Source organism: Artibeus jamaicensis, unplaced genomic scaffold (genome assembly GCF_021234435.1).
Source record: "Artibeus jamaicensis isolate MK-2021 breed Jamaican fruit bat unplaced genomic scaffold, CSHL_Jam_final contig_793, whole genome shotgun sequence".
In the NCBI taxonomy this organism is placed as follows: Eukaryota; Metazoa; Chordata; class Mammalia; order Chiroptera; family Phyllostomidae; genus Artibeus; species Artibeus jamaicensis.
This window is the reverse complement of record NW_026521975.1, coordinates 5,891,673-5,906,383: the sequence shown is the minus strand read 5'-3', so window position 1 is coordinate 5,906,383 and position 14,711 is coordinate 5,891,673. Positions and strand designations below refer to the sequence as shown.

The window sequence follows — 14,711 nt, the reverse complement described above, 5'->3', positions numbered from 1 at the left end:
CCTTCTACCCTTAAAGCCATTTAATTTTCGTAATGTTGTAGTTTAGAATTTTAATTAGAAATAAATAGGAAAAATACATTAATATTTAAAGTATTAAATGTTAATATATTTTAACAGAAATATTGAGATAGTGTTTCATATTTAATATTTTGTCTTTGAATCTTAATCAACAGTAAGAATTTTATATATTCTCATATTTCATGTGAATATTAAATATAACTATGTAGTTTATTAAACTGGGGTCTCATTTTCACCCCTATATATTTGCCCATTTACTTTTTACCTCCTGAGGTTTAAGTAGTTCTTTTATTCTCTGAACCTTGTTAATAGTGAGTTGGTAAGAGAAGTCAAGATGATAAAACTTGTCAGTTTTTACCATCTCTTACTCTGAACTGAAGTGAACTGAAGTGCTGGTGATTCCAACAGTGGCTAATATGAGATTTTGAATTATTTAAGGATTTAAATGGTTTATGCTGCTCTGTCTTTGAGGGATAATGCAAGAGTAATAAGACATAGCACACTATTCAGATAAGATATTCCTTTGAGCTTCACTTTCCTCATGTATAAAAATGCCATCACTTGCCTTTAATGTTTTGTAGAGTTGTAAAAATCAAATGAGATGATGCATGTGGAAGTGTCCTCCTCTCCCCCCCCCCCTGCTTTTTTGGGCAAGTGTAGAAGGGAAATAGCAGGCCTTTGGATTTGAGATGGGTATTAAGAAAGGACATACTCTTTTAATATCCACACAGGAGTGTCCAGCCTTTTGGCATCTCTGGGCCACCCTGGAAGAAGAGCTCTTTAACGAGTGTCTTGGGCCACTCATTAAATGCATTGTGACATGTAATCACAAAAAATTCTTAAAATGCTTTAAGTAAATTTATGGTTTTGTGTTGGGCCACATTCATAATCATCTTGGGATTCATGGCTGCAGGCTGGACACCCCTGCTTAGAGGAGAGGATGACAGAAGACTTGATCTCAAATCCTACTTCAGTTCTACTTTGGGAATATCACTTTATTAATTTACTGTTGGAAAAGTGAATTTAATTCTCATACTTTGCAGATAAATTTTCAGGAATATGTCTATTCTTTGACTACAGTGGAATTACTGTATTTTGTCATGTATAATTTGTATCTATATAAATGTTTTTTAATTCTTTTATTTATGCTTATGCATTAAAAGTATAACTCTAAAAAGCAATAATGATATCTTTATGCAAAATGATACCCTGGAACATGATAATTGGTTTTGTTTTTAAATATAAATAAAAAATTGAATTAAAAAACTAAAATGAAAGAATTTTTTTTCTGAAAGTTGGGGCCAAAACACGGTATCACATTATACACAGGACTACATTATACACAACAAAATATGGTAAGCAAGAAATCAGTGGCAGATAACTGGGAAATCTCCAAATATTTTGAAATTATATTTAATTTCAAATTTTCAAATTATATTCTGAAAATACCATGGGTCAAAGAGGAAGTCTAAAAAGAAATTAGAAATTAATTTAAATTGAATGAAAATACAACATCAAAATTTATGGGATACACCTAAAACATTACTTCAAGGGGAAATTTACAGTGTTAAAGTCTTATATTAGAAAACAGGAGTTTTAAAAGAATTAAAGTTTCACCTGAAGAAATTAGAAGGCAAAGAGCAAATGAAACCCAGAACAAGCAGAAGAAAATAATAAAAAGCAGAAATTATTGAAATAGAAAACAGGAAAATAATTTTAAAAAGTCAGTGAAGACAGAAAATTGTTCTTTCTGGCTTCTAATATGTGCAAATTGATAAATATACAGTCACAGTAATCAGGAAAAAAAAGAGAGAGCAGAAATTTCTAGTATCAGAAAATAGACCATAAGTATAAACCCCACAGATATTTAAAGGGAAGATAAGGAAATATTAAAACTTAGATAAATGGACGAATTCCATCAGAGATATAGCAATAGCTACCACCTTACTCAAGAAATTGAACTTGTAGTTAAAAATGCTCCCCAGAAGAAGTCTCAAGTCCAGATGGACTCACTGGTGAATTCTCCCAACCTAATAAGAAATTAATAATACCAGTTATATATAAACTTCAGAAAATAGGGAGGGAACACTAATTTATGAGGCCAGTATTACTCTGATACAAAAAAAACCAAAGATATTTCTCAATAAAATATTAGCAAATTGAATAGAGTTTGTATAAAATGGATTATATGTCATACCAAAGTACAGTTTATTCCAGTGATGCAGGATTGCTTCCTCATTTGGAAATAAATCAGTACAGCTCACAGTAGCAACAAACTAAACAATTGAATTTTCAAAAGCCGTATGATCCTCATAATAAATGTAGAAAAAACGTTTAACAATATTTATCATCCACTCATGATAAAAACTCAGAAAAAATAGGATTAGAAGGGAGCAGGAACTTTTTCACCTTAATAATATGTATGTATGAAAACATTATAGCTAATACTATAATTACTTGTGAAGCACCTAAATGTTTGCCTAACATTAGGAACAATGAAGGATGGTTAATCAACATTCCTATTCAGAATTGTCCTAGTCAGTGCAGTAAAGCAAGAAGAAATAGAAGACCTTTGGGTAAAGAAAGAAAACAAATCAAATTCAGAATTACCATAGCAAAGGACCTGAGAAATGTGGAGTTTGGCTTTCTAGCCTCTGTGATAGAGAGGAAAGGCTCGGAGGAGATCAGAATAGATACTCAATGCCAGTAGACAACATCAACTGGATTTTTTTAGGTTTTTGTGGTTATGATCTGAAAATCATAAAATCCAAGACAACACTTATATTCGGTTGTGGTTTTAAGTTTCTATTTTCTTTAAAGTTAAAAGTCAGCATAACCTGTTGGGAGTTTTAAGTTTAGCATTTTCTTTCTATTAATAGTACAAACAGCTCTGTGCAGTACTTAAAAGTTATGCATTAAAACTTTATTAAATGGCTCTTTTTTGTTATAAAGAAAGAAAGTGAAACAAAATCAAGATTTTCTCTTAAAACCTAAGAGGGCAAACAAAATATTTGTTAAATCTCTTGTAACTATCATTTGGCTTTGGATGATTTCAAATTGTTTTGTTTGCCTGCTATCTATATCTTAGAATGCATTGACATGTTTTATGTGATAATATAAGCCATGTATTTTGCTTGTTGATTTCTGCTACATAATTTTCAAATGCTTGCTTAATTTTATGATGGTTGGCAGTGTAGAATTAAGGAAATCTCAAGCCCTATTCCCAATTGCCTGGGATAGTTATTTGACAAGACACTGTCTCTGGATGGTTTGCTGGAATCATTTTTTAAGTTTCTTGTAATAGAATAGTTTTTCAGCATAAGTAGAATGCTTACAGATGTATACAAGTATATAATTGAATAACTATGCATTTCTACTTTAATTAGTGACCAAATCAGTCAGTGCTGTATACTTGGGATGGTAAAGTGGTACAATAGAGGCAGTGTAAGTTGAAAACTTTCTAGGCAGTTACTAGAAAATCTCGGGTTCAAATGCTGAAAAATAGACTTTTTTTTTGCTTTTGAGCAAAACCTTCATTTGATCCTCATTTCCCTCATTTGTAAAAGGAGGACAATAATCTTTATTTCCAGTTGTATTGAGAATAATTGATATACATCATTGCATCACTGTATAAGTATAAAGTGTAAGGCATGAAGGTTTGATTTACATATATTGTAAAATGATTATCATAATAGATTCATATAACATCTGTCTTCTCATATAGAGATAACAGAAGTAAAGAAAGAAGAAAAAAGAAAAATGTTTTTCTCCTCGCGATGAAAGCTCTTAGGATTTATTCTCTTAACAATTTCCTTATGTAGCATACAGCAGTGTTGCCATAGTCATGTTGTACATTACATTCCTAGTGCTTATTTATTTTATAACTGAAACTTTGTGCCTTATGGAAGTTTGTAATCTTGATGAGCTGCTGAAAACTTTAAAACAATGCTAGAGTATCTAGCAGACAAAGGATACTCAAATGGCGATGTTAATAGAGGATCTTTGTTGGAGAAATATTAAAAGACTGGAAACTGAGGGAACTGGTTTTGAATTGGGTTAGAAAAATTATTACAATGGAATTTTCCACAGAAGTAAAACAATAAAAAATACTCTAAAATTTGTGTGGAACCACAAGAGACTCCAAATTGCCAAAGACTCCTGGGGGAAAAAAGGAACTATATTACAAAACTATAGTAATCAAAACAGTATAGTATTGACTTAAAAACTGACTCAGAGGTCAATGGAACAGAATAGAGTCCCGAAATAAATTCACACTTATATGGTCAATTAATTTACAACAAGAGAGCCAAGAACATGCAGTGTGGGAATGGATAGTTTCTTCAATAAATGGTTTTGGGAAAACTGGACAGCTTCATGAAAAATAAACTAAACCATTATCTTACAGCATACCTCAAAATTAACTCAAAATGGATTAAAGACTTGAATGAAAAACCTGAACCATAAAACTCCTAGAAGGAAACGTAGGTAGTAAGCTTCTTGACATTGGTCTTGGAGATAAAATTTTGCGTTTGACTCCAAAGCAAAGGCAACAAAAGCAAAAATAAACAAGTGGGACTGCACAAAGCTCTAGCACAGTAAAGGAAACCATCAACAAAATGAAAAGACAACTTATTAAGTGAGAAAGTATTTTCAAATCATATATCTTATAAGGGGTTAGTATGGAAAAAATATATAAGAAACTCATACAACTCAATAGCAAAAAATCTCAAACACTGTGCTTTAAACATGGGTGGAGGATCTAAATAGATATTTTTTCCAAAGGAGACATACAGATAGTCAGCAGATACATGAAAAGATGCTCAGTATCATGAACTGTCAGGGCAATGCAAATGAAAACCATAATGAGATAATAGCTCACATCTATTAAAATGGATGTTATCAAAAAGACAGAAATTAACAAGTGTTGGCAAGGATGCAGAGGAAAGGGAACACTTGTACACTGCCAGTGGGAATGTAAAATGTTGCAGCCACTTTGGAAAACAGTATGGAAGTACCTAAAAAAAATAAAAAATAGCACTACTGTATGGTCCAACTATCCTTTTTCTGGGTAACTGAAAAAAAGGAAAACACAAATTTGAGGATATTTGCACTTGCAGGTTTATTGCATTGTTATTTTCAATACCCAAGATATGAAAACAATCTAAGTGCCCATTGATGGGTAAATGGATAAAGAAGATGCGATATATATACAATGGAATACTATTTAGCCATAACAAAGGATGAAATCTTGTCATTTGTAGCAACACAGATGGACCTTGAGGGCATTATGCTAAGTGAAGTAAGTCAGACACAAAAAGAAATACCAATTGATCTTATATAAATGTGCAGTTTAAAAACAACAATTAATAGCAACTACAAAAACCAAATTCATAGACACAGAAAACAGATTGGTGGTTGTCTGAGGTGGTGGGTAAGAGGTGGGAGAAATGGGTGAAGGGAGTCAGAACATCTAAATTTCAGTTATAATTCAGTCCTGGGAATATAATGTACAGCATAGTGACCAAAGTTAATTTTACTGTATATGGCATTTTTAAAAGTTGCTAAGAGAGTAGACTGTAAAATCCTCAGTCACAAGAAAAAAATTTTTAGTAATTATATATGGTGACAGATATTATCTAGACTTACTGTGGTTATCAGTTCACAGTGTAGTTGAGTCTTTCAATATGCATTTGAACTGCACAAGTTCACTTATACATAGAAACACATGTTCGGGGGGAAAATTTATTTTCCATCCCAGTTGGGAATCTGGGTATTCAGCGGACTGACTTAAGTTATACATGGATTTTTTACTACAGTAGGTAGTCAGCGCCCCTGTGCCCATGTTCAAGGATCAACTGTATATACAAATATTGAATCATGTTGTATATCTGAAACTAATATAATATTAATGTCTATTATACCTCATCCCTCCCACAAAAAAACATGACATCTGACTGAACTGGTACTCAATTAAGTTCTTATACTTATTAATCATGTCATTCTGGATGAGTTACTTTTTGAGCCCTAATTTCTTTCTATCTGTTAAGTAGGTAGGGGCAATACCAACCTGTAAAGGTGTAGTGGGATGTAAAAGACAATGTATAGAAAATGCTCATATATGTAAAATATTCTCATTTATCATCTTTAAACTGGTGTACCAATATAGCTTTATGATTTTGCTTCTTAGGTGATTTTCTATGAAGTTACCTAGAAACCCTGGCTAATCCTCTTTGATGGTAATCAGGATTTACTGTCGGATTTGTCGAGAAGGATAGAGCTGATAGGGTGCCAGGCTTGATGATTGAGTTCAAGCACATAAGTTGCAAATTTGAGATATTTTATCATCTAGTATTCCTCTGCCTGCTTTCATGGGTCAGACTGTTGAGAATAGTTCATTCAAATAACCATTTAACTTTCATGAACACATTTTCTAGTTGTCAAAAATACTACCATCATGATGATTTTTATTTCTAAAAATACAGAAACTCAGGTTTAGTAGCATGTATAATATAGCTTTACTCCTGTTTTGACTTTATATTATTTTGTTTTCTTTATGCATATAAAATTGACAAAATTTGGCTATTTTTGACCAACAAAAGTGGTCATTTCTTATTTTTTGGCATGCTTTTCAGGGTTTGGTAACATTGGTTCCTTTACACAGTGGGCCAAACATTTAATTTGGTATTTTATAATCTGTTGTTTAGGAACTTAAATTTATTTTTAATGCATTTTGGATTTTTCTTGTTAATTTGTTTGGTGAATGTCATTCTCAAATAATTGAGGCAAAAGAGTAAAAGAAAAAATATGTGCTATATCTTTCTTAGCAGAAAGAAAAAATGCTAACTCATTTTTGAAAAAACTTTTATGGTTAACTAAATAATTAGAAACAAAAACTAAAGATTGTTAAAAATGAAAACTTGAGGCCATAGGTCATACATAATGAGTAGATTCTGAGTACCTAAAAATTCTTTTTGAAGTTGTCAACTTTTTTGAGTTTGGTGTTTTTCAGGAAGGTATGTCTCCTTAGTAAGTGTTAAAATACTTTCGAGGTTTTAGCTTCTGAGTATTTTGATGTTTTGCTATATTTTAATGTAGTGAATAGCTTATGAGCGTTTCATATTGATCACAGTCTGATTGTGGTTCTGATAACTAGCCTCTTCATCTTATCTAATTAAAGTGAAAAGGGAGGTAGTGAAATTTTTCGTCAAGTATTTTTTCATAGGCATAACGTCTAGTGTGTGTGTTCCACTTCATGGCTTTCAAGTGTATCATCTCGTCACAGTACTTCAAGGTAAGCAGATACTGTTGCTTCCTTATTTTAAATAAGGACTGGGGTTAAGTGGGACTGAATAACTACCTCTCCAGGGCTCGGATCTTGAAGAATTTGGAGCTTCTGTTTGTCACTCTGTCTACTTCCCTGGTATGGCTGCTGGGCCAGAATGCCAGACCCCTTGAAGAAGAGCTGTCTGTATTCAGGCTTTTTGAAGTGGAACCCTATCTGATTAGGTCGGTGGAGATGAATTCCCTTCAGGTGAGAGAATTGTGTAGGAGGAAAACCTTTTTAAGGAATCGAGTTAGCATTTCTGCTTGCTGTTTTTAATAATGCCATTAACTGTGGCCTTTTGTAAATATTCTTTTGGAGGTCCGCCTGTGCAGTCACTAAATTTATTTTTTATATTTGTTTTTTTTGTTGTAATATTTAGTGGCTCATGGTTTATTTCTCATTGACCATGTTGTTAGAATATAAATATTAAATAAATGTTCAGTGACCTCCCACTTTATCTTCTGCTTTTATCTTTCACCCACCTCCACTGATCCTTTTTTAGACAGATTTATTGAGGCATAATTGGCATACAATAAATTCTAGCTGTTTAAAATGTATAGCTTAAGTTCTGACATGTATATATCCATAAGACCATGGCCACAAATAAAATAATGAACACATCATTACCCACAAGTTTCCTAATGGTCCTTTGCCATCTCCCCCCCCATGTGTCCCCAACCTGCAGGTAGCCATTGATCTGCTCCCTGTAACTACAGATTAGTTTGCATCTCACAGAATCTTGCTGTAAAGAAAAAAAATACTCCTTTGTGTATCTCCTGTACTCTCAGTACTTCACTACAACTGCTTCACTTCTGATACTAGATGTGTGGCTTTTCTACACATCAAGCAACTTGGCAACATCAGCTGAATGTCCTGCAGTTCCAGTGAGTTCTGATATTTATCTACCTGGAAATAGTATCTGATCCCTCAGGTAGGGCTTTTGTTTCACAAGTCTGCTCCATACCCCACTCAACTTTAATTGAGAGGTTCCTGTGACACCCTACAGTGGTTTGATGAATTAGTTTGTGTGGCTCACAGAACTCAGGAAACCAGTTTACTTACTAGATCACCAGTTTATTACAAAAGATGCTAAAGGTACAAATGAACAGCCAGATGAAGAGCACGTAGGACGAGGTATGGCGGGGTCCCTAACATGGAGCTTCTATACTTGTGTAGTTTTCAGTGCACCACCCTTTTGGTGTGAGGACAACCTAGAAGCTTTCAGAACTCATCCTTTGGGGTTTTTATGGAGGCTTGATTGCATAGGCATGGTTGTTTAAATCACTGGCCATTGGTGACTAACTCAATTTCCATGGCTTCTCCCTTTAGGTGGGGAGGTGGGGGTGGGTAGCCTGGAGGGTGGGGATCCAACCTTTTGATCACATGGCTGGTTCCTCTTGAAACCAGCCCCATCCTCAGGGGCCTCCCAGAAGTCACCTCATTAATATACTTATGTGAGATACACAGGGGATTGTTAGGATTATCAAAATTAAGCTCTTAGTCATGAGTTGGCAATAACAAATTCCCAGGTTTTTAGGAGCTCTATGTCAAAAAATGAGGATGAAGAATAAGTACATGTTTCTTCTTATAAATCACTATACTGTAGTAATGTAAATGGAATCACAGAGTATATACTTCTTTTTGGTCTGGCTTTCATTCAGCATAACTATCTTGAGATTCATCCATGTTTTTTCCATGTATACGTTATTCTATTAGCACAATTAATTTATCCATTCACCTGTTGATGGAGTTTTGGGTTACTTTGGCTATTACAAATAAAGTGTGAACATTCACGTACAAGTGTTTATGTGGGTAAATGTTTTTACTTATTTTGCATAAACACCTAGGAGTAGAATCACTGGATCTCCTGGATGAGTGTGTGCTTAATGTTTTAAGAAAATGCCAAACTGTTTTTAAAGTGATTGGGTTATTTTACATTGTCTTCAGCAGAGTATGAGAGTTCCAGGTTCTTCAGATCCTTATCTGTACTTGGGATGGTCAGTCTTTTGAAGTTTAGCCATTCTTTTGGGTATGTAGTGGTATCTCATTTTGGTTTTGGTTTGTATCTCCTTAATGACTAGGAGATGTTGAACATCTCCAGGTGCTTATTTGCCATCTGTATTCTTCTATGAAGTATCTGTTCACGTATTTTGTTTCTGTTTTCAGTCGGATAATTGTATTGAGTTCTGTTTATTTATTTTCAGTTCCTAAATTTAAAAGTTTCAATTACATTAGCATTCAATATTATATTAGTTTCAGGTTTTCAGCATATGGTTAAACATATAACTTATGAAGTGATTCCCCCATAAGTCTAGTAACTACCTAACAGCATACATAATTATTACAATAGTATTGATGACATTCCTTATACTGTACTTTACATCCAAGTAACTATTTTGTAACTTCCAAGTTGTACTTCTTAATTCCTTCACTTTTTCTACTCAGCCTCCAAACCCTCTCCCATCTGGCAGTCATCGATTTATTTTCTGTATCTGTTTGTTTCCATCGATTTGTTTCCATTTTGTTTTTTTTTTAGATTTCACATATAAGTGAAATAACATGATACTTATCTTTCTCTGATTTATTTCACTTAGCATAATACCCTCTTGGGTATTTATGTTGTTGCAAATGGTAAGACTTCATTCTTTTTTATGGCCAAGTAGTATTCCATCGTATTGTTATATATGTACCACAATTTCATTATATATTCATATGTCCATAGATGCTTAGGTTGCTTTCATATCTTGGCTATTGTAAATAATGTGCAGTAAACATAGGGGTGCATGTATCTTTTCAAATTAGTGTTTTAGATTTCTTTGGACAATGTTGCAGACCCTGTCCAGCAGAGTCTGCCTATTGTGGTTGACAGTAAGAATCAGTGCACAGGCGACAACAATCCTGTGTGGAAAAAGGGAACAGGCACGACTACTCTCTCAAGGGGAGAGTGCCTATGGTGCCTTGCCCACTCCCTCAAGAGGGGAGTGCCCTGACCCTTGCCTAGACAGGCTTTTATTGTTTTCCTGGGGTCTTACATCATAGAAAAATTTATTATCTATCACACAGAACATTATTGTCCACATTCTAGGTACAATCAAGGGAATAAAAATAGCATGCAGAGGGGGATGGCAATGAGCTCATTAGCTCTGTCCTTGGGAGAGCTCACACAGGCTTTGGAAGTTACCTTGAGAATAAACAATATACATTTGTTGCTTTAGACCAGGGTGAGGGAGTTTTAGCAAGAGCAAGCCATAACAGTCTGTAAGTATTTTCTAGGCCTGATTCCATTGGGAAAACTCGGTTTGAAGGTCTGGCTCCTGCCCACCATTTCACATCTGTAGGTTTTCCATACAGAGCTGCGTCACATTTGCCAGGCCAAGACAAACCGGTCCCCTACAGGACAAATACACAGAAGTGGCATTGCTGAGTCATACAGCTAATTCTATCTTTAATTTTTTGAGGAACCTCTGTATTTTTCACAGTGGCTTCAGCAATTTGCAGTCCCATCAACAGTACAGAAGGGTTCCATTTTCTCCACGTCATCGTCTTCAACATTTGTTCTTTGTTGATATATTGATTGAACGTTTTTTCATATGTCTATTGGCCATCTCTACGTTCTCTTTGAAGAAATGTCTACTCAGATCCTCTTCCCATATTTTTTAGTTGGATTGTGGGTGGGTTTTTTGGGTGCTATATAAGTTCTTTATATTTTTGGATATTAACCTCTTATCAAATATATTATTAGCAAATATCTTCCATTCAATAGGTTGTCTTTTTATTTTATTGATGATTTCCTTTCTTGGGAAAAAACTTTTTACTCTGATGTAGTCCCATTTCTTTATTTTTTTCTTTTGTTTACCTTGCCCAAGGAGACATATTCAAAAAAATATTACTAAGAGCAATGTCATATTCCTGATAAAAGAAAATGCAAAATTCCTGACAGCAATTCTAGAACTTTTACAGTTTTGTGTTTTACATTTAAGTCATTAATTTATTTTAAGTTTATTCTTGTATGTGGCATAAAGTAGTCATTTCATTATATTTGCATGTATTTGTCCAGTTTTTTCAGCACTATTTATTGAAGAGACTGTCTTTAACCTCTTGTGTTATTAATTAATTAGTCATATAGACTTGGGTTTATTTCTGATACATATATATCAATACCTCCAATTTTGTTTTTCTTTCTCAAGATTGCTTTGGCTATTAGGGATCTTTTGTGGTTCTATGTACATTTTTGGATTATTGGAGAGGGGTCAAGATGGTGGTATAGGTACACACAGCTCACTTCCTCACACAGCCATCAAAACTAAAACTAAACTATAGAAAAACCATCAGAACCATCAGAAATGGAGCTGAATGGAACTCCTACAACTACAGGTTAAAGAAGAAGCTATATTGTGACTGGTAGGGGGAGCAGAGACGCAGAGTGGGTTGGTCCCATACCCACGTGTAGTGGCTAAAAATTGGGAGGGATATCGCAGGAGTGAAAGGTTTGAGCTGCACACCAGGCCCCCCAGCCCCGGGTTACAGTCCCAGGAAGAGAAGATGCCAAAACTTCTGGCTGTAAACTTGAGCGAGGATTGAGGCTATGGAAGCTGGAAACTTCTGGACTTCCTGGCAGTTATTCTTAAAGGGCCCATGCACAGAATTACACTCATGCTCTGAGCTCCAGCATGGGGCCAGCAGTTTGAAAGGCATCAGAGGCATACAGGGAGGAACTGAATTGTCCAGCATTCCAGTGAGAGCTGGGGGTCAGCTTTCTCCCAGACAGCAGTGCTGGCAGAGGCCACTGTCCCTTTTCTGTGCCTTCTCTACCCAAAGCCACAGAGCTGACAGGCAGGTACCATATCTGAGACTCCATCAACCTGGTTCACGCACGCTGTTTGTCCCACCACAGTGGTTCCTTGAGGGTTTGCCCAACCCGACTTTTGACCCAGCCCAAGCTTTTCTAGTAGTATTTCCAAACAAATGGCTTGTCTTGGTCCATGCTTCAGATTTTCCTCAATTATCTCAAAACAAGCAGCACCTGGCATCAGTGAACTCTGTCACCTCTATGTTGCCTCAAGGCCCAGAACTGGCAGCAGCTGGCTTTGGTTCACAGCTTGACTGTACCTGGGCACCTCTAAGCCCAGAACAAGTAGCAGCCATCTACAGATCTCTTTGTAGTTTATGCTGTGTGACCCTGGGCAGAACATAGACGGTGCCTGACCTTGGATGTGGCAACAACAATCAAGGCTCAGCTACAAGAGGAGGGTGTACACAGCCCACAGAGTGAGTGCATTTCGAGTTCCCAGCTTGGGTAAGAGGGGAAGCTGTGCCATGGGATCTTACAGGACACCTACTACATTTGGCCACTCTACAAAATCTGGGAGACATAGCAGCTTTATCTAATCCATAGAAACAAACACAGGGAGGCTGCCAAATGATCAACGTGGCCCAAATGAAAGAACAGAACAAAACTCCAGAAAAGGACTAAACAAAATGGAGACAAACTACTAGATGTACAGTTCATAACACTAGTTATAAGGATGTTCACTGAACTTCAAACTTCAACAGCATTTTTTAAAAAGGCATGGAAACCATAAAAAAAAACAGTCAGGAATGAAGGATACACTAATTAAAATTAAGAACAATTTAAAGGGAATCAATAGTGTAGTGAATGAAGCCAAGAATCCTATCAGTGATTTGAAATATAAGAAAGCAAACTACACCCAATCAGAGCTGCAAATAAATAAATCCAAAAAAAAAACAAAAACTGAGGATAGTGCAAGGAGCCTCTGGGACAACTTCAGTTATACCAAGTTCACATTACAGGGTTACTGAAAGGAGAAGAGAGAGGTCAAGAAACTGGAAACCTACTTTAATAAAATAATGGCAGAAAACTTTCATAACTTGGTGAAGGAACTAGACATAAAAGTCCAGGAAGCACAGAGGGTCCCAAACAAGGTGAACCCAAAGATGCCCACCATAAGGCTAAATTTAAAATGCATTTACATTTTACTTATGTCAAAGGTTAAAGACAAAGAAAGCAGCAAGAGAAAAGCAGTTAGTTACCTATAAGGGAGCTCCCATAAAGCTGTCAGCTGATTTCTCAAAAGAAACTTTGCAAGTTAGAAGGAATTGGAAAGAAATATTAAAAGTGATGAAAAGCAAGGACCTAAAACCAAGATTACTCTATCCAGCTAAGCTATCAATTAGAACTAAAGGACAAATGAAAAGCTTCCTAGCTAATAAAGAGCTGAAGGAGTACACCACCACAAACCCAGAATTATATGAAATGTGAAAGAATCTTATTTAAGAAGAACAAGAAGTAAAAATTATAAATGATACAACGGTGACAAATACATGTCTATCAGTGATTGGGCCTTAAAAAGCAAAATAAGCAAGCAGGACAGAAACATAATCATAGATACAAAGAACTATTTGATGGTTGTCAGATGAGAGGGGCCAGGGGGAAGCATGAAAATGGTGAAGGGATTAGGAAGTACAAATTGGTAGTTACAGAATAGTCAAGGGGATGTAAAGTACAGCATAGGAAATAGAATAGAAAGAAAAACATATTCATGACCCATGGACATGGATAAACGGTATGTGGAAGGGCTGGGTGGAGAGGGGCAAAGGTGGAAAAATTGGGACAACTGTAATAGCATAATCAATAAAATATAATTTAAAAACAGGATTATTCTAGTTCTGTGAAAAATGTCATTGGTAATTTGATAGGGATTCCACTGAACCTATAGATTGCTTTGGGTTGTATATACTTTTTAACAATGTTAATTCTTCCAGTCTATGATAACAGTATATGCTTTTATTTATTCTTTAGTTTCTATTTTTAGTGTCTTATAATTTACTGAATACAGATCTTTTACCTCCTCAGTTAATTGTTCATATTTTATATTTTGAAGCAATTATAAGTGGGATTGTTTTCTCAATTTCTCTTCCTGGTAGTTTATTATTGGTGCATAAAAATCAAGCAATTTCTGAATATTAATTTGGCACCCTGCAATTTTACTGAATTCATTCATCGGTTCTAATAGTTTCTTTGGTGGGATATTTAGGGTTCTCTGTATATAGTTTCATATCATCTGCAAATAATGGCAGTTTTACTTTGTATCCCAGGAATACATCCCACTTTATCATGTGTATAATCTTTCTAATATACTGCTGAATTCAGTTTGCTAATATTTTGTTGAGGAATTTTGTACCTTTGCTCATAAGAAATATTGGCCTATCATTTTCTTTTTGTGTAGTGTCTGGTTTTGGAAGGAGGGTAAGCACAATTTCATAAAATAAATGGGAGTTGTATGTAATAGAGACAACAGTATAAATGAAATGAAATGATGAAATGAAGAGATGAGGTGAAATGAGATGA

General features: G+C 35.1%; 1 protein-coding gene across 3 annotated transcripts in view; it reads left to right on the top strand.

The window, feature by feature from the left end:
* The window catches only part of WASF3 (WASP family member 3), a 151,394-nt gene that overhangs the window by 66,038 nt on the left and 70,645 nt on the right, over nt 1–14,711 (top strand). The gene's annotated exons all lie outside the window — the stretch shown is intronic.